The sequence below is a fragment of the Lycorma delicatula genome, chromosome 2 (genome assembly GCF_047948215.1).
Source record: "Lycorma delicatula isolate Av1 chromosome 2, ASM4794821v1, whole genome shotgun sequence".
NCBI lineage: Eukaryota > Metazoa > Arthropoda > Insecta > Hemiptera > Fulgoridae > Lycorma > Lycorma delicatula.
In genome coordinates, this window is record NC_134456.1 from 80,651,856 (window position 1) to 80,670,674 (window position 18,819).

General features: G+C 30.2%; 1 protein-coding gene across 4 annotated transcripts in view; it reads right to left on the bottom strand.

Moving 5' to 3' along the window:
* LOC142320205 (uncharacterized) overlaps positions 1-18,819 on the bottom strand; it is an 804,138-nt gene that overhangs the window by 360,021 nt on the left and 425,298 nt on the right. Inside the window, exon 1 of one of the 4 annotated variants that reach the window (XM_075357893.1) lies at positions 17,836-18,038. The exons of the other annotated variants lie outside the window; for them this stretch is intronic. The gene's annotated coding sequence lies outside the window, so the exon portion shown is untranslated. Of the gene's footprint in view, positions 1-17,835; positions 18,039-18,819 lie in introns of those variants that run through there. 4 annotated transcript variants of the gene reach the window in all.

Genomic DNA, 18,819 nt, shown 5'->3' on the forward strand with positions numbered 1-18,819 from the left:
TTCAATTTATTCAAATTAAATTACCGTATACCGTACTACTCGAGAATATAATCTACCCTTTTTTACTTCCAAAAAATTTTGATTTTGTACTTTTTCTTAACTGCAGAAATAAGCTCTCATTGAGAGCTTTTCAACTATATATTATACGTGTCACTTGTTCTCACTGCATTGGTTCCAGATTTATAGCCAAATAAAAGTTTAATTAATGAAATATTTGGATCTTAGAAAGGAAAGGCACATCGGTTCAAATCCGACTTCATTTCCTTTTCTTTTTAACTTTTGTTTTTTATTTAAATACATTAATTTATTAACCTTTGATTGTAAAAAAAAATTATAATAAATAATAATTCAATAACATTAAAAAAAAAATGAAAAAAATCAGAAGTTATTAATGAAATAAATCTTTTTGTACTTTTCATTTAAAAAAATGTGTACATATAATTTAATAGGCATACAAGAAAGTCAAGTGGTGTTCACATCAGATTTTTTTATTAAAAGTATCAAATAGCTTTAACGTCTATTTACTAAATCCTTTTCATTATTACTACCTCCTTCATTCTAAAAACTCGTAGAAGGATTACGTAAATTGCCTTGTTCCTTCCAGCATAAAGAACAAAAAGAATTATTGCTATTGATAATGGATTTTTTTGTCTTTGTTCGTTGTGAAATAAGAATAAATGCAGGATCTAAAACAGTTTGCATGTCTTAAACGAGTGGAAGAGGAATCGTTCCTTCTTCATCCACCGATATTGGAAACGTATTATTACACAATTGTTCTCTTTAGTAAAACGTTTCTTTGTGTTCAGGAAAATGTAAAACAAATTTTCGGTTTTCATTTAGAAACATTTCAAAATTTTTTCAAAACAATATCGTAATTTTGAAATAAGTTTTTCTTTGTTTCATTATACATATGATATTATCAACATCAAGCTTTTTAGTCAACTATTACAGGAAGATAAAAATAATGAGGTACGTTGTTTGGTATCTTTAAGTTCAAAAAGTCAAATTTCCTGCCTAATTATTATAAAGATGGAAATGCTTATAGTAATTTTTTAAATATAAATTATTTTTAGAAACAGAATAATTTAAAAATCCTAAATTTTATAGTAAATAAAGGATAAATTATTATGTTTTGGTCTTTTTTTATAGTAGATGTGCTGAAATACGTAATTTAATAAATATCGACTGTAATATGCGATTTTTTAATTATTTCTTACAATAAAATTCATCATTTCAATTTTTTTCTGTTTAACAAAAAATAAGTAAAAACGTTCAGCAATAAGTTTATTCCAAATAAATATTATATTGAACAATTTTTTAAATTAAAAAAAAATTATACATTACTGATGGGATTAGGAAATACTTTTAATTTTTTGTCAGGATTATTATTTAACACTGGAATTTTTCAGCGAAACAATACGTAGTCGGAATTTTTTTCAGATTTATAGCATTTTCACACAAAAATTAAAAAAACTATTGGAAAACTTGTCATAAAAAAATATAAACACCCGTATTCCAGAAAACCTTAGCACACTCCGTATGTCGTTTTTCAATAATTTTTACTCGTTTTTATTACGGGCTTTGTTAACTATATTTTTTATGATATCCATTTTAACAAAGAAGACCTATGAAGTTAAAAATAAAGTCTTCTCTTGAGTTTTGAATTTTTGAAGTAAGAATGTAATTAAGGTATATTATTATTAATTGTTTTTAATGTGACATGAACTTTCGGAAGCTAAAATTTCAAGACGGAGTGGTTAATATTTTTTATCTTAGTCATTTGTTTATAAAGAGATAATATTAAGAACTAGAACATTTGAAACAATTTTTCTTTTTCTTTAATAAAAACAGAAATAACAAACAAATTATTACAGCAATGAAACAAATATTTAAATTAATGAAGTAAAAATATGCAAACTAAAAAAACAATGCCTTTTTTTAAACAATTATTACGTGTTCAACAACTATAAATAAACGATAAAATCACAGTTGCGCCATTTGAATAACTTTATATTGTTATCATTATTCAAAATGTTTCATTAAAAAAATGTATCATTATTCAAGTTGTCAAAATATTAAAATTAATTTTAAACATATCATATATTTGAAATCGTCTGCAAAGTTATTTGATTTTTTCAATTGGTCTCGAAAAACTAAAAAAAAAACTTTTTTGGGAAGAATTTAGTTAGTTGAACTTTTTAATTTTTACTATATATTTATAAAATATTAAATTATCAAATAAATGGAGGAATAGTTTGTTCAAATTATAGAAGAATTACCTTTTGTTTTTCATTGCAAATAGTAATAATTTTAATATTAAAAGAAAATCTGTGTTATTTTTATAATTTGGCACCGATTAAAATATTTGAATTAAAAAATTTATTGTACAGAAATAGTTTAATTTTTTCTGTTTTCTTATTGAATTCATTCTTCCTTAATTGTTAACAAATTATTTTTCAAATAGATTATTAATATATGTCTCTTATATAAAAGATAATGTCCTGACTGATTCATTAACTCATAATCAACGTACAACCAAAACTATTATAGGTACAGACTGAAAATTTTCAGGGACCCTTCGTATCTTTAAGCAGGCGTGTACTAAGAAAGAATTTTGCGAAATTTTGATTTTAAGGGGTTCAAATCGATAAAAAACTAAATTTCGTGTTAGCAGCGCTGTCTGTTGGCCGTAAAATCAACATACGCTATACTTTAAATTAAAATTGAATTAAAAAATTAGAATATGTAAAACAAATAATTGAAGATGTGAGGTGCAAAAAAATTGGTTGAGATTAAAAGCGTAGGTAAAGCACGGAAATGAAGTAATTCATTACATCTGTCTAAGTAATATTAATGCATCGTGTGCGCGCGCAGAGTGACAGAATGAGTGTGTACGTGCTCCAGAAGAATGCCGTTTAATTTTTCAGCTGTATTTCTCTGTTTAAAATAATGAAAAAACTTCATAACAAAAATTTGTCCGGAAAAGGCTTTGTTTTTAATTTAGGAATAACAAGAATTTTATGATTTCTGCTTCGCGGCAAAATGAACCTATACCGAAATTCATCGAAAATCAACTGGAATCGAAAACCGAGGAAGAAGGGAGAAAGGGAAAATCGTAAAAGGGAATGAGGGAAAAATCGAAAAAGGTAAAAGGGAAGAGGTAAAAAGGGAAGAAGAGGAAAACGGGGAAAAGGAAATGGAAGTGGAAAGGGAAAAGATGAAGGGGAAAAGGGAAATAGAGGAAGAGGAAGGGGAAAGGGAAGTAAGGGAAAGAGAAACGGGAGAAGGAAAGGGAAACGAGAGAAAACGGCAAGGGAGAGCGAAGCGAGCCATGACCCTCAGATCGTGACGGGAAGTGCATGTAATCATAGAGCACGGGCGAAGCCGCGATGGGGATGCTAGATTTGGGATTGTAATAAATAAGTTTTTTTTTTTTTTTACTTTTTTATATTAAAAAAGCATTGCAAGTGAAGCTACGCTACATCTATAATTTGGGCGAAGTCGCGACGGGGTACGTTAGTATATATATGTTTTGTTTTACCTTTTTTTACTCTTTCCTTCATTTGTTACAGGTTTTATTTTCTTTATTTATTGTTACTTTTATTTTACATCACTTTCTGCATTAAATAAATTATGAAAATAAAATCTTTTGTTTTTTAGAATATTCCCCTTAAAATAAATAACTAACAGCATTCTTTTCCTGTTACACTGAATACGTAAAGGATGCATCGTTTCACTATGGAAAGAGTACATTAATTAGTTAATTTATTTTTTCCATTCTACTATAGCTGTAACGCATCAAAAGTATCTGAGATATAAGAGGCAAAAGTCAGAGTTGGTATCTTGAAGATGAAGATGTTTACTGTAACAAAGTGAAGGTGATAGAGAGTTGAATATTTTGTATAACTTGGTGGGATCGGTATGATTATATTCCTATACCATATACAGAAGGACTCATAAGTAGTAGACCATAATTTAACGCGCCGTAACTTCTAGCAGTATAAGCATGAAAAGAAAACAGATAATTTATTTTGTAAAGCAAACTTTCTTTAATATTGGTGTTCCATTGTACGATCAACTTGCATGCCATGAGGGTAAATACAGGCTTATAATCGCAGACAGATTTTCGCATGATCGTTAACTGTAGTAAATCCTCAGTAATCACATCATTCAGGTTCTGTAGGATGTTGATGTTGCGGGAATAAATTTTATCCTTTAAATGTCTCCACAGGAAAAGTATTTGGTGGGCTGTGGTCAGGAACCGTGTGGGGAATGCCTGGTCCAACCGGCTCCGTACTGTTGTGGCATAATGATCGGGAGCTCCATCCTTCTGTCACCACAGTTGATCAAAGAGGTCTCTCTGTTGGAGTAAAGGGTAAACAGTGTCCCTAATGAGCTCCAGATAATTCTCACCTTTGACGCCATCTTCAAAGAAGAAAGGTTCGATGACTCCTTGGAATGTAAAACTTTCCCACACCATAATACCGGGACTTTTAACAGCGTACTCGAATATCACGCTTCGATTCGACGTACGACAGTAAACACAATTATGTCGGTTTACATTACCGGACAAGTGGAATTTGGCTTCATCAGTCTCCATCAGCCCCTTGTTCAAACTGTGGGTCTCTTCCAACGCGGTGAGCCGCTCTTCAGTAAACTGCAGGCGGCAATCAGTAAGAAAAAAACCATTTTGGAACATTGCAATATGACACCTCTGCTATATGTTAAAATTTAAACCCGTCAGAAGTATTACGTTAGAGGTTACGGCGATTCAAACTGTGTTCTACTACTTATAGGCCACCCGATATTCTGTATAAATTTATCAATGAGAAGGAATTGGAAAATTATTCCACTTCTCACTTTTCTTTCTAACCTTGGTATAGGAAACTTGTTCTTGTGAATGATTATATTATTTTTAAGAAACAACTATGCCAAGTCGTCAAGTTATTTAAAACTCCAAAAAGAAATTCTATTACATTAGGCATTATTTTAATAAATTTAACTTATCTGTAAATTAATTGGTTATTTTTAATCCTTGCGGGCCTAACTGATTAATAAATTTTAATTGAAAATCGGAAATAAAAAGTTCAAGCTTAAAAATTTAATAAAATTAAACTAATTTAATATGCTCGTTCTCGAAATAAATAAAAGTGAATATTTTTTTAAGAATGTTTTATAAAAGTATTTATAAAGTTTTAAACTTTTGTTTAAAACAAAGATAAGTTGAATGTACCCTTTACATGCAATCCTTACAAATCCCTGTTTTCTAAGTTTTTAAGAAAACTTTAGATAATGTGATGTATCATTATGAAGCTTTGATTTTAAACTATTATGAATTAGTGTCTAAAACAGAGAATTCATACAAAGTTCCAAAAACTGTCATTTATTTCTTTTTGACAACTAAAATAAAAATATGATCTCTGTAAGTGACACCAAGAAATGGATAAACTTACATCTTATTTTTAATCATAATATTCTTTGTTAAATTGATTCAAATTGTTCCCAATTAGGTACTTAGTCATAGTCTTAAATTAACATTTTACTCTGATCAAAAGTCTCGAATGAGATTTAAGCATAGATTATTAAGTAATTGGATTGAGGCTTTTGAGATGTGTATTGAAAAGTATTTATTTGCAGGTCGCAATCAAGAGAATATCTCATTTAGTATATTCAGAAATGGGATAAATTTACCAATTGTTCAAATTTATTTTTATCTTTCTTCCCCCCCCCCTTTCAAGGTTCAATTTCGTAAACCTAAAAATTTTGTTTTAGATAATTACATGAAAATTATACACACCAAAAATCAAGTTAATTTCTTCATTTATCACAGAGAAAAAAAAATAGTAAATTTCATTGTTACTCCATTTAAACTCGGAATTTCAAAAAAAAAAACTTTCTTACTGTACACTTACATTGTAAGAATATGTATACCAGTTTTCATCAATTTATCTTTACTAGATTTTGCTGGGCGTTGATCAATCAGTTAGACCCATAAATGCTTCGCTACTGCTAGATTTGAGTATATATATTAAATGAACGCAATTGGAAGTTTGATAATACATAAACAAAATGAACATTGCGGAACTTCACAAAATTTAACCTTTCCCTATTTCCTTTTACCCGTTTCTCCTTTTCCATTACCCCTTTCTCTATCTCCTTTTCCTATTCCCATTTTCATTTTATCGCATTTCCTTTCCATTCCCCCATTTTCACCTTCCATTTCCCCCATTTCCTCCCCTTTACCTTTACTACTCCCTTCCCTTGTTTCTCTTTCCCTTGTTTCCATTTCCCCTCTTCTTTCTCCCCTTTCCCTTTTTTCTCCTTTCCCCTTTCCATTTCCTTTACTAGTTTTTCGTTTTCCCTTTTTTATTTTTTCCATTTCCCCTTCTTCCCTTTTTACCTTGTTCACTTTTCCGATTTTTCCCTTTCTCCCTTTTTCCCCGTGAGTAAATCGGACCAGTAGTTTTTTAGTCTACAGCGGACAAACATATCGGAAACATTGAAATGGAATCGTAAAATATTTAATATAGCTTGTGTTGTTTTAAGTCCAACAGATAGCGATGTTTTTCAAAAAAAGCATGTTTTTACCTGTCACATCTGTGAAATCTTAGGTATATAAACAGTAGGTATATAAAAACACGCACGTATCGAATGCAACTCTGTGTCAAAATTTCAAAGCAATCAGTGAAGAACTTTCTGAGATTTAAGATTTTGAAAAAACGAACATTATATATATATATATATATATATATATATATATATATATATATATATATACATATTATTTTTTTTAAATAAAACCAAACTTATTAAGTTTATTTAACTACAGATAATCTTTTGGTCATTTAACTGACTGAAAGTACTTTAATAATGAAACAACAAAGCAAAAATCAAACAAATCATTAAAGGTAAACGTAATAAAAAAGTCAATAACTAAATTCCTTGATTAATGAATATTTAGATTTAAAATTGGCATAAATGTAGGCCAATCCACAAAAAAAAACCCATTTAAGTATACTTTTAAGCTCAATTTAAACACACAACATTTTTTACTGAAAAATTTTACTCTATTCAGATTAAAGGTCAGATAAAATTGGACCCTTCCTTAATAATTATCTGCTAACTGAGAAAGCAGTTTACAAATGTATCTAATCATATAAATTTATTAAATCTAATCATACATATTCCTATGACTTAATATTCTATATAATGCTATTATGTATTATGTAATATTATATCACATGCTTATTTAAATGGTAAGGACTGGAAGGCATTTAAAGATTGTTGGGATATTTAAAAATGAGTTTAATTTACAAAATAACAAAAAGAGGAAAACTTTAGCTTTCTTATTTTTATCTTAGCTTAACCTATTTATTTCTTCATATTCGTTAATTTGTTCCTTTTAAAAAATGACTTACAAAAAACAAAAATTTGAAAGAATATATGTTTTTTTTTTTTTTTTAGAATAATTCATGAAGTAAAAGATATCAAAGTAGCAAATCTTTTTAAATGTAAATAATGCTGCTAAACGGAGCGGATGACTCTTTTAAGTCAAAACTGAATTTTATAGCGTTTTATTTATTTATTTCACTCTTGAAAATTTTACCGTTTGATTTACCTGTACGTAACGTGATAATACGAAACATCGAACTATGTAGAATTTAGATCGTTAGATGATTTGAAAATGAGAAAATTATTTCTTAAATTATAGTGTACTATAGTTTACAACCTATAATCAAGAAACTAATCATGTCTAATAATAAATATTAACTAAGCAACATTAGGTAAGGTACATTTCCTTTAAAAATTTCAGATTTAAAAGAAAAAACGGAATTATCATTTGACGTGTTTAAGAAACTGTACGTTTTTCGTCTATTATATGGAATATACCTAACTCCATGATTGCATGACTACATATTGTCGGAATTAAGTCAAAACCTCGTAACTCCAAATATTCAGGAAACTAAAAAACGTATTAAGTACTTCTACGGATATGTTTTGGTGCATACGAAAATGAATTACAGTAATTAATAATTACCCATAAATCTCTAATATTTTTCTAATTTACATAAAGAATATAAGACACGATTTTTTGCTTCTAATTGATGTATATTTGTTTTCCACTTATGAGGTAGTGAAATAAACATAATACAGATACGTTTCTGCTATTCCCTCCCGAATTGTAGGGACGAGGATTTCAACGAGATCCTTACTGAGGTCGAGAACTATATAAGGAATACCAGTAAGCCGGTTTTGCTGACAGGGGTCGTCAATGCCGAGTTAGGTGGCAATGGATCAACCAGGAGGGCCTACAATTTGGGTTCTGTCCTGGGGGCCACAAACATGATTGTCTTACATACTCTGAAGTCCTACTTTTGTGGAAAGAGGCACTGGCTCTGACATCGATATTACTTGCGACCACAGGGAGATACGCTGCACGCGTCCTGGACTGGAGAGTCGTAGGAGACGAGTTCCTTTCTGACCACCGTGCTATCATATTTAGTGTGCAACGAAACAGGCCTGTTAGTCCCCCCCCCCCGGGAGTCTCTGTAGAAGCCCTCGGTTACGTAGACTGGGAGAGTCGTTGGTGCAGCCGCTGCGGAACTCATCCCATATCAGGACATAAGTCCAGACATGTTCATGAGTGCACTTCGTGAAGCCTGCGAATAAGGTAGACCGCATGGGGAACAAGCAAAAGAGTGTCTACTGGTGATCGGCCTCTATAGCCAATCTTAGGACGGTAGCAATATACACAAGGAGATGTCGAGAGTGAAAACAACGACACTCAACTTGGACAGACTAATGGGGAGGAAAACGGGTCCCAAACAGAAGTGGAATACCACTCTGGCCTCCTTCCAGCAGTCGGGGAAGTCTCCGTTCTCCATGCCGTGGCTGGCAATCTCGAGCATCTCCCAGGGAGCCTTCTGAACCAGCCCCTTGATCACTGCCGTGGGAATCTTGTCCCGGCCAGGGCTCTTTTTGGTTGCCAAGCTCCTCGCCGCAAGTTGTAGCTCTTCCATGGTGAATCTTCTATTGTCGCAAGGTGTGGATCTCACGATATCAGGCACTGTATTTTTTCAAAACAATATCGTAATTTTGAAATAAGTTTTTCTTTGTTTCATTATACATATGATATTATCAACATCAAGCTTTTTAGTCAACTATTACAGGAAGATAAAAATAATGAGGTACGTTGTTTGGTATCTTTAAGTTCAAAAAGTCAAATTTCCTGCCTAATTATTATAAAGATGGAAATGCTTATAGTAATTTTTTAAATATAAATTATTTTTAGAAACAGAATAATTTAAAAATCCTAAATTTTATAGTAAATAAAGGATAAATTATTATGTTTTGGTCTTTTTTTATAGTAGATGTGCTGAAATACGTAATTTAATAAATATCGACTGTAATATGCGATTTTTTAATTATTTCTTACAATAAAATTCATCATTTCAATTTTTTTCTGTTTAACAAAAAATAAGTAAAAACGTTCAGCAATAAGTTTATTCCAAATAAATATTATATTGAACAATTTTTTAAATTAAAAAAAAATTATACATTACTGATGGGATTAGGAAATACTTTTAATTTTTTGTCAGGATTATTATTTAACACTGGAATTTTTCAGCGAAACAATACGTAGTCGGAATTTTTTTCAGATTTATAGCATTTTCACACAAAAATTAAAAAAACTATTGGAAAACTTGTCATAAAAAAATATAAACACCCGTATTCCAGAAAACCTTAGCACACTCCGTATGTCGTTTTTCAATAATTTTTACTCGTTTTTATTACGGGCTTTGTTAACTATATTTTTTATGATATCCATTTTAACAAAGAAGACCTATGAAGTTAAAAATAAAGTCTTCTCTTGAGTTTTGAATTTTTGAAGTAAGAATGTAATTAAGGTATATTATTATTAATTGTTTTTAATGTGACATGAACTTTCGGAAGCTAAAATTTCAAGACGGAGTGGTTAATATTTTTTATCTTAGTCATTTGTTTATAAAGAGATAATATTAAGAACTAGAACATTTGAAACAATTTTTCTTTTTCTTTAATAAAAACAGAAATAACAAACAAATTATTACAGCAATGAAACAAATATTTAAATTAATGAAGTAAAAATATGCAAACTAAAAAAACAATGCCTTTTTTTAAACAATTATTACGTGTTCAACAACTATAAATAAACGATAAAATCACAGTTGCGCCATTTGAATAACTTTATATTGTTATCATTATTCAAAATGTTTCATTAAAAAAATGTATCATTATTCAAGTTGTCAAAATATTAAAATTAATTTTAAACATATCATATATTTGAAATCGTCTGCAAAGTTATTTGATTTTTTCAATTGGTCTCGAAAAACTAAAAAAAAAACTTTTTTGGGAAGAATTTAGTTTAGTATTTCCTTTTACCCGTTTCTCCTTTTCCATTACCCCTTTCTCTATCTCCTTTTCCTATTCCCATTTTCATTTTATCGCATTTCCTTTCCATTCCCCCATTTTCACCTTCCATTTCCCCCATTTCCTCCCCTTTACCTTTACTACTCCCTTCCCTTGTTTCTCTTTCCCTTGTTTCCATTTCCCCTCTTCTTTCTCCCCTTTCCCTTTTTTCTCCTTTCCCCTTTCCATTTCCTTTACTAGTTTTTCGTTTTCCCTTTTTTATTTTTTCCATTTCCCCTTCTTCCCTTTTTACCTTGTTCACTTTTCCGATTTTTCCCTTTCTCCCTTTTTCCCCGTGAGTAAATCGGACCAGTAGTTTTTTAGTCTACAGCGGACAAACATATCGGAAACATTGAAATGGAATCGTAAAATATTTAATATAGCTTGTGTTGTTTTAAGTCCAACAGATAGCGATGTTTTTCAAAAAAAGCATGTTTTTACCTGTCACATCTGTGAAATCTTAGGTATATAAACAGTAGGTATATAAAAACACGCACGTATCGAATGCAACTCTGTGTCAAAATTTCAAAGCAATCAGTGAAGAACTTTCTGAGATTTAAGATTTTGAAAAAACGAACATTATATATATATATATATATATATATATATATATATATATATATACATATTATTTTTTTTAAATAAAACCAAACTTATTAAGTTTATTTAACTACAGATAATCTTTTGGTCATTTAACTGACTGAAAGTACTTTAATAATGAAACAACAAAGCAAAAATCAAACAAATCATTAAAGGTAAACGTAATAAAAAAGTCAATAACTAAATTCCTTGATTAATGAATATTTAGATTTAAAATTGGCATAAATGTAGGCCAATCCACAAAAAAAAACCCATTTAAGTATACTTTTAAGCTCAATTTAAACACACAACATTTTTTACTGAAAAATTTTACTCTATTCAGATTAAAGGTCAGATAAAATTGGACCCTTCCTTAATAATTATCTGCTAACTGAGAAAGCAGTTTACAAATGTATCTAATCATATAAATTTATTAAATCTAATCATACATATTCCTATGACTTAATATTCTATATAATGCTATTATGTATTATGTAATATTATATCACATGCTTATTTAAATGGTAAGGACTGGAAGGCATTTAAAGATTGTTGGGATATTTAAAAATGAGTTTAATTTACAAAATAACAAAAAGAGGAAAACTTTAGCTTTCTTATTTTTATCTTAGCTTAACCTATTTATTTCTTCATATTCGTTAATTTGTTCCTTTTAAAAAATGACTTACAAAAAACAAAAATTTGAAAGAATATATGTTTTTTTTTTTTTTTTTAGAATAATTCATGAAGTAAAAGATATCAAAGTAGCAAATCTTTTTAAATGTAAATAATGCTGCTAAACGGAGCGGATGACTCTTTTAAGTCAAAACTGAATTTTATAGCGTTTTATTTATTTATTTCACTCTTGAAAATTTTACCGTTTGATTTACCTGTACGTAACGTGATAATACGAAACATCGAACTATGTAGAATTTAGATCGTTAGATGATTTGAAAATGAGAAAATTATTTCTTAAATTATAGTGTACTATAGTTTACAACCTATAATCAAGAAACTAATCATGTCTAATAATAAATATTAACTAAGCAACATTAGGTAAGGTACATTTCCTTTAAAAATTTCAGATTTAAAAGAAAAAACGGAATTATCATTTGACGTGTTTAAGAAACTGTACGTTTTTCGTCTATTATATGGAATATACCTAACTCCATGATTGCATGACTACATATTGTCGGAATTAAGTCAAAACCTCGTAACTCCAAATATTCAGGAAACTAAAAAACGTATTAAGTACTTCTACGGATATGTTTTGGTGCATACGAAAATGAATTACAGTAATTAATAATTACCCATAAATCTCTAATATTTTTCTAATTTACATAAAGAATATAAGACACGATTTTTTGCTTCTAATTGATGTATATTTGTTTTCCACTTATGAGGTAGTGAAATAAACATAATACAGATACGTTTCTGCTATTCCCTCCCGAATTGTAGGGACGAGGATTTCAACGAGATCCTTACTGAGGTCGAGAACTATATAAGGAATACCAGTAAGCCGGTTTTGCTGACAGGGGTCGTCAATGCCGAGTTAGGTGGCAATGGATCAACCAGGAGGGCCTACAATTTGGGTTCTGTCCTGGGGGCCACAAACATGATTGTCTTACATACTCTGAAGTCCTACTTTTGTGGAAAGAGGCACTGGCTCTGACATCGATATTACTTGCGACCACAGGGAGATACGCTGCACGCGTCCTGGACTGGAGAGTCGTAGGAGACGAGTTCCTTTCTGACCACCGTGCTATCATATTTAGTGTGCAACGAAACAGGCCTGTTAGTCCCCCCCCCCCGGGAGTCTCTGTAGAAGCCCTCGGTTACGTAGACTGGGAGAGTCGTTGGTGCAGCCGCTGCGGAACTCATCCCATATCAGGACATAAGTCCAGACATGTTCATGAGTGCACTTCGTGAAGCCTGCGAATAAGGTAGACCGCATGGGGAACAAGCAAAAGAGTGTCTACTGGTGATCGGCCTCTATAGCCAATCTTAGGACGGTAGCAATATACACAAGGAGATGTCGAGAGTGAAAACAACGACACTCAACTTGGACAGACTAATGGGGAGGAAAACGGGTCCCAAACAGAAGTGGAATACCACTCTGGCCTCCTTCCAGCAGTCGGGGAAGTCTCCGTTCTCCATGCCGTGGCTGGCAATCTCGAGCATCTCCCAGGGAGCCTTCTGAACCAGCCCCTTGATCACTGCCGTGGGAATCTTGTCCCGGCCAGGGCTCTTTTTGGTTGCCAAGCTCCTCGCCGCAAGTTGTAGCTCTTCCATGGTGAATCTTCTATTGTCGCAAGGTGTGGATCTCACGATATCAGGCACTGTATGCGGGAACAACCTGGCTACCTCCCTTGCAACACTGGTCTTATTGAGGATAGGCATACGTCTCCCGAACTTTTTGGTCACAATACGATATGCCTGGCTCCAGGGATTGCTGTCAAGCTCTTCGCAGAGCCTGATCCAGCAATCCTTTTTACGTCTCTTAATAGCCTACGGGGCCTACCCTAGCGCTACAGAACTTGCTTTGCTTGTTACTACCGCCAAGCCGAAGGTAAGGGATCCAAACTGTAATCTGGACCCCCGAACTGTGAAATTGAATCCGGAGCTCGGTTCACCCGCTTTTCCCGTCTAGCCAGGGGGCTCCGCCCCATATACTCCACAGTGTTCATTACCCTTATGGTAGTGACAATAATACTGTAAATAACTAGTGAAATATTCAAACTTTATTTAAACCTGAAAAAGAAACTAAATTACAAAACATAGTTTAGTAGTAACCATGTTAACTAAAGTAAATAAACCTTTGACGAAGAAATATTCGTAACTTATTTCTATTGCCATAGTGGCAGAAATATAATAATGAAATAAAAGGATTAATTTTTTTTTCGTAAAAGAACATCTTTAATTCACAGCTTCATTCCACAGTGGACTAGGGACTCGGTCAGTGGCTTAAAACCTTACTAAACAACCTCATTAAATAAAAAGTATATTTTAAAATACAGCAAATGTCTATAAATACTTATTCGAAATGATTGTTATAAAAACTGCGCCACGCTCTTATTTAACTAAATATTTTCATTACTTTTAATTTTAAAATTTAATAATTGTTACATTTATTTATTGGTTATTTATTAGATATTCATATAGTTTATTTTTTACTTTTCAGTGCCTTTTTATCTTTGTTAATATATTATATTTTTTTATTCAAAATTCTTAATTTGATTTAATTCTTATTTTTTACTTTTTAGAGGATTTTTCTAATTTGTTTCCTTTTTTTATTAATGTTAATATTAATATTAGTTAAACAAAAGCTTTTTTATAAAATGTTTTTTTTATATGTAATCAAATATATTTTACAACTTTTTTTAAATATTTTTTTTAAGTCTAAAAATAAAAGCTTTTAAAAAAGTAAAAATATTTATTTTTACACATCGAAGTTACATACGTGTACCAAATTTCATTGATTCATACGATAGATCAAAAGATATAGCAGTTGCAAGATTTGATTATTCCTAAAGCGAAGTAAATCAAAGCTTTTAAAAAACATCAAAATTTTTCAAATTCATTAATAATTAGATTTTAAAGTACAAAATTTTTAATTTTTTTTTATTAACCCCTAAGTGTAAAATTGGTTTTAACTTCTTTGTTTTATTGACGTCAAATAAAATTGAAATTAATAATAAATAAAAAAATTATCCAGCTCTACTAAATAAAATAAAATGTAAAAAAATATAATTCATATATTTTTTTGAATATTTAAAAGTATCTTGATTTAAAAAAAAAAAAAAAAAAATGCTTTTGGTTTACTTCTTTAACATGTAGATTTTACTCTTGTTAATTATTAAAGGTGACACTTCGTAGGAGAATAATGTCACGTAAAACTTTAGGAAAAGAAAAACAAGGACTTTAGGAGGGTTATTAACTTAGAATGAAGCTTCTTTAGAAAGTTATAGAGTGAATTTGTAATAAGATATTTTCCTTTTGTGTTGTATGTAGTAGGTCTACTTTCGAAGAAAATTATGTACTTATAGTGGTAATAAATGAACACACTGCTACTAAAATGAATTATTTTTTTACAAAGAAGTGGGTATCCATAAAAGAGAGACTTATAAATAAGTGACAAGGAGGCGGATTAGTGACTATGCGGTGAATTTGATTAGATAATTTTTAAATAAAAAAAAATTTGAATATGATTCCCTATAAAAGGGATTTAAAAATGTATAGAATATTATTTTTTACGTGAAAATGTTATAGATGAAAATATATATTGAAAATTATTAAAATATAATTGCAGATAATTTAAAATTCGATAAAAATAAACTAAATTTTAAAATTAAAATGAACAAAGGAAAAAAAATTATTAACCAATTTAAAAATAAATAAATAAAATTTTTTGCAACAAATTTGAAATTTAATGCACAATATTCATATCCGAGTTTACTGTAGACACATTAAGAGACTATAGGGACACTTAGGTCAAGAACATGAAGTCGGTTTAACCTTCTAATACCATCCTGATTATCTAGCAGGTTTATTGCTAAGTGATTTGTGTGAAAGTTAAGCGAAGATATATTTATATATATATATATATATATATATATAAATAATGCTCCGGTTTTTGACAGAAGATGTGTGTTAATTTATTGATTTGCTCTATGTTCCAAGTTTTCCTTATTACTTTGATGCATGTACAGAGTCTCAGTAAAAGTAATACCAGTCAATTTTTCTCTAAAAATGATGATGTTCACCATGGCTAAATCAACCATTTTGAATTTAAGTAACGCTTTTTACTGTTTTCTTTCTCAAAATAAAATTTACATCGTTTACAATATTAGAGGGTACTTTTTCGTTTTACTTCCGTGCCCTCCCCCGTTTTTCATATTTTTTCACGTAAAAATTACTTAATGTAGCATGTTTTAAAAAATTGATGAATAAATTGTTAGAGAAAACACACTAATATGCTGTTTTATACCGGTCATTTTAAACATTAAGATATTAGTCAAGGTTAGCGAACAAAGCAAGTGTAGGTTAATGTCAAGTGAAGCAATAACGGATTGGAAAATGTATCTGAGAGAGGTCGTTTTTTTTTTGTTTTTTTTTATGCTGATCATTTATTAAAAAACTCAAAAAAGTGGGTGGTCCAGGAATCACTGTAGAATAGACGAGTCTTCATTTTCAAAAAAAAAAACGTACAATAGAGGCAGAATTCTTCCAAATCAGTGGGTATTTTGAGGTATTTGCAGAGAAATTATAAATATAATCTAACCAAACATAATTTACTGAAATAATGAATTGATGGTAAAACTCAGTATCGCTGTTAACCGAGTGAATTATTAATTTATACAAAAATTAAAGAAAAGTAGGTAGAACAGATGTAACCAATAACTACATTATATACGATAAATAGGAAATAATTTGTAAAACAACACAAAAAGAGTAAACAGAAACTCAGTTCCATTTTGTGGAAGTACTTTTATTAGGGGGAATACTGCATAAGATCCATAGTTATATTTTATTATTCTCAGTTACATAAATCGGCTACTATTGACGATTAAGAAAATACAAATCAGAAATATTTTAAAAATAAAATATTTTTATTTATATTTATATTTATATTTTTTATTTCTATTTTTATTTATATAAATAAAAATGTAAATGTTCGTTTGTTCAAAATCTTAAATCTCCGAAAGTTCTTCACCGATTGCTTTAAAATTTTGATGCAACGTTGCATTCGAATACGCGGGTGTTTTTATATACTTACTATTTATATACCTAAGATATCACACCAGTGACTGGTAAAAATATGCTTTTTTTTAAAACAGCGCTATCTGTTGAATGTAAAAGCAACACCGCTATACTAAATATTATACGATTCCATTTCAATGTTTCCAGTATGTGTGTCCGTCATACTAAAAAACAACTGAACCGATTTACGCGCGAGGAAAAAGGGTGAAAGGGAAAAATCGAAAAAGTTAAAAGAGAGGAAGGTAAAAAGGGAAGAAGGAGAAAATGAAAAATGGGAAAACGGGGAAAAGAAAAACGGGAAAAGGTAATGGAAACGGGATAGAAGAAAAAAGAAAAGGGGAAAGATGGAAACGAAGGGGGAAAAGGAAATAAGGGAAACAAAAATTGAGATAAAAAGCGGCAGGAAATGGGAAAATGAGGGAAAGGAAATGTAAAAATGGGGAAGGGAAATGTAATATGCTAAAAATTAAAATGGGAAAAAGGAAAAGGGGAAAAGGCAGAAAGGATAAAATGGAAAGGTTAAATTTTGTAAAGTTCCGTAATGTTCATTTAATTAATGTTTTATCAAACTTTCAATTGTGTTCATTTAATTATATATATATATATATATATACTCAAATCTTAGCAATTGGGCGAAGCATTGCCGGGTTGCTAGTATAATATAAAAATGATATAACCCGTTGCTACTATCAGTACATGAGCGATATCTATTTTCATAGACATAAACACATTTAATTTAATGAAAATTTTTACTACGTTTAGTATTTACTTTTAATCGGTTTTAGTCTCCATATTACTGCTGAGCTCTTTTTTTACTATTTAATTAGGAGCATTTTTCCTAGATTGGTTGTCCGAATACAGTACAATAATATAGCATATGATTATACTTAAGAGTTTATTGCAAGATAGTATAATTCTGAATAAAAACTAAAATAAAATAAATGGTTATAGAATACATTACTAGACTGTGTTATTTATATTAACTTACATACTCCATAATTAATGGATCTAACTTGCACTATTCCTGAGTATAAATAAATAGCGTCTTACCTTGTAATCAAATACGCATAATTTATTTAGCTGTAAATACTACAACTCGTTAGAAACAAAATCACGTTGAAATATTTATTAAAATAAACACAGTTTTATTAAACTTTAACTACGAAACTGCCACTGACTATTCGCATTAACGGTTAATTTTAATGCTTCGTCGACTCTCCTTGCCTAGTAACTGACTACATCGTGCATGTTCGGACGGGTCCGCTGTTGACAGTAACATCGTGTGGCAGAACATACAGCGTAGCGCAGCCTAGTTACCCAACACAGCAGTTAGTTATTTAAACCAATATAACATAACAGCTACTGCATCCAATTTTAGTTGTGCAAAGAATTTTTATTTAAACTATTATAAATAAATTATATATTAAATAATTTAATGTATAAGATATGATTCATTCAAATTTCTTTATTGTATATAATTTTTATAATATATAGATTTTTTGAATTTTATATATATATTTTTTTATTGTTTTGAAAAAACCTATATAAACAGTTATGTTCATTAGTCCAGTAGAAATTGATATAGTATGAAATGAAGGCAATGCATAACTGAGATTCGAACCCGGACCTCCGAATGAATTGCTGAGCCGCTTCCTACTCAGCCAAGGGGGTCGGCTATTTTATTTAATATAGCATGGTAATGAATAAACGTTTTAATTAATGCCCTAATTTATTACAAGACTACTCCAAAAGGACTGTAATGCATTTAGAGTGTGAATGTATTTACGTATGTTTGTTCCACCGTAGAAGCTCAACGGCTGAACCGATTTAGATGTACGACCCCGCATTGCAATACTTACGTTTCTGGGAATTTCATAGGCTGTATATACTCGTGTGTGTGTGTGTGTATATATATATATATATATATACATATGCAGATGATTAAAAAGGAAAAGAAGATAATCTGGAAACTGATTCTAGAGCTTAAAATAAGCAAAAAAGTTGATATAAACATGTGTCCCAAAACACATTTTG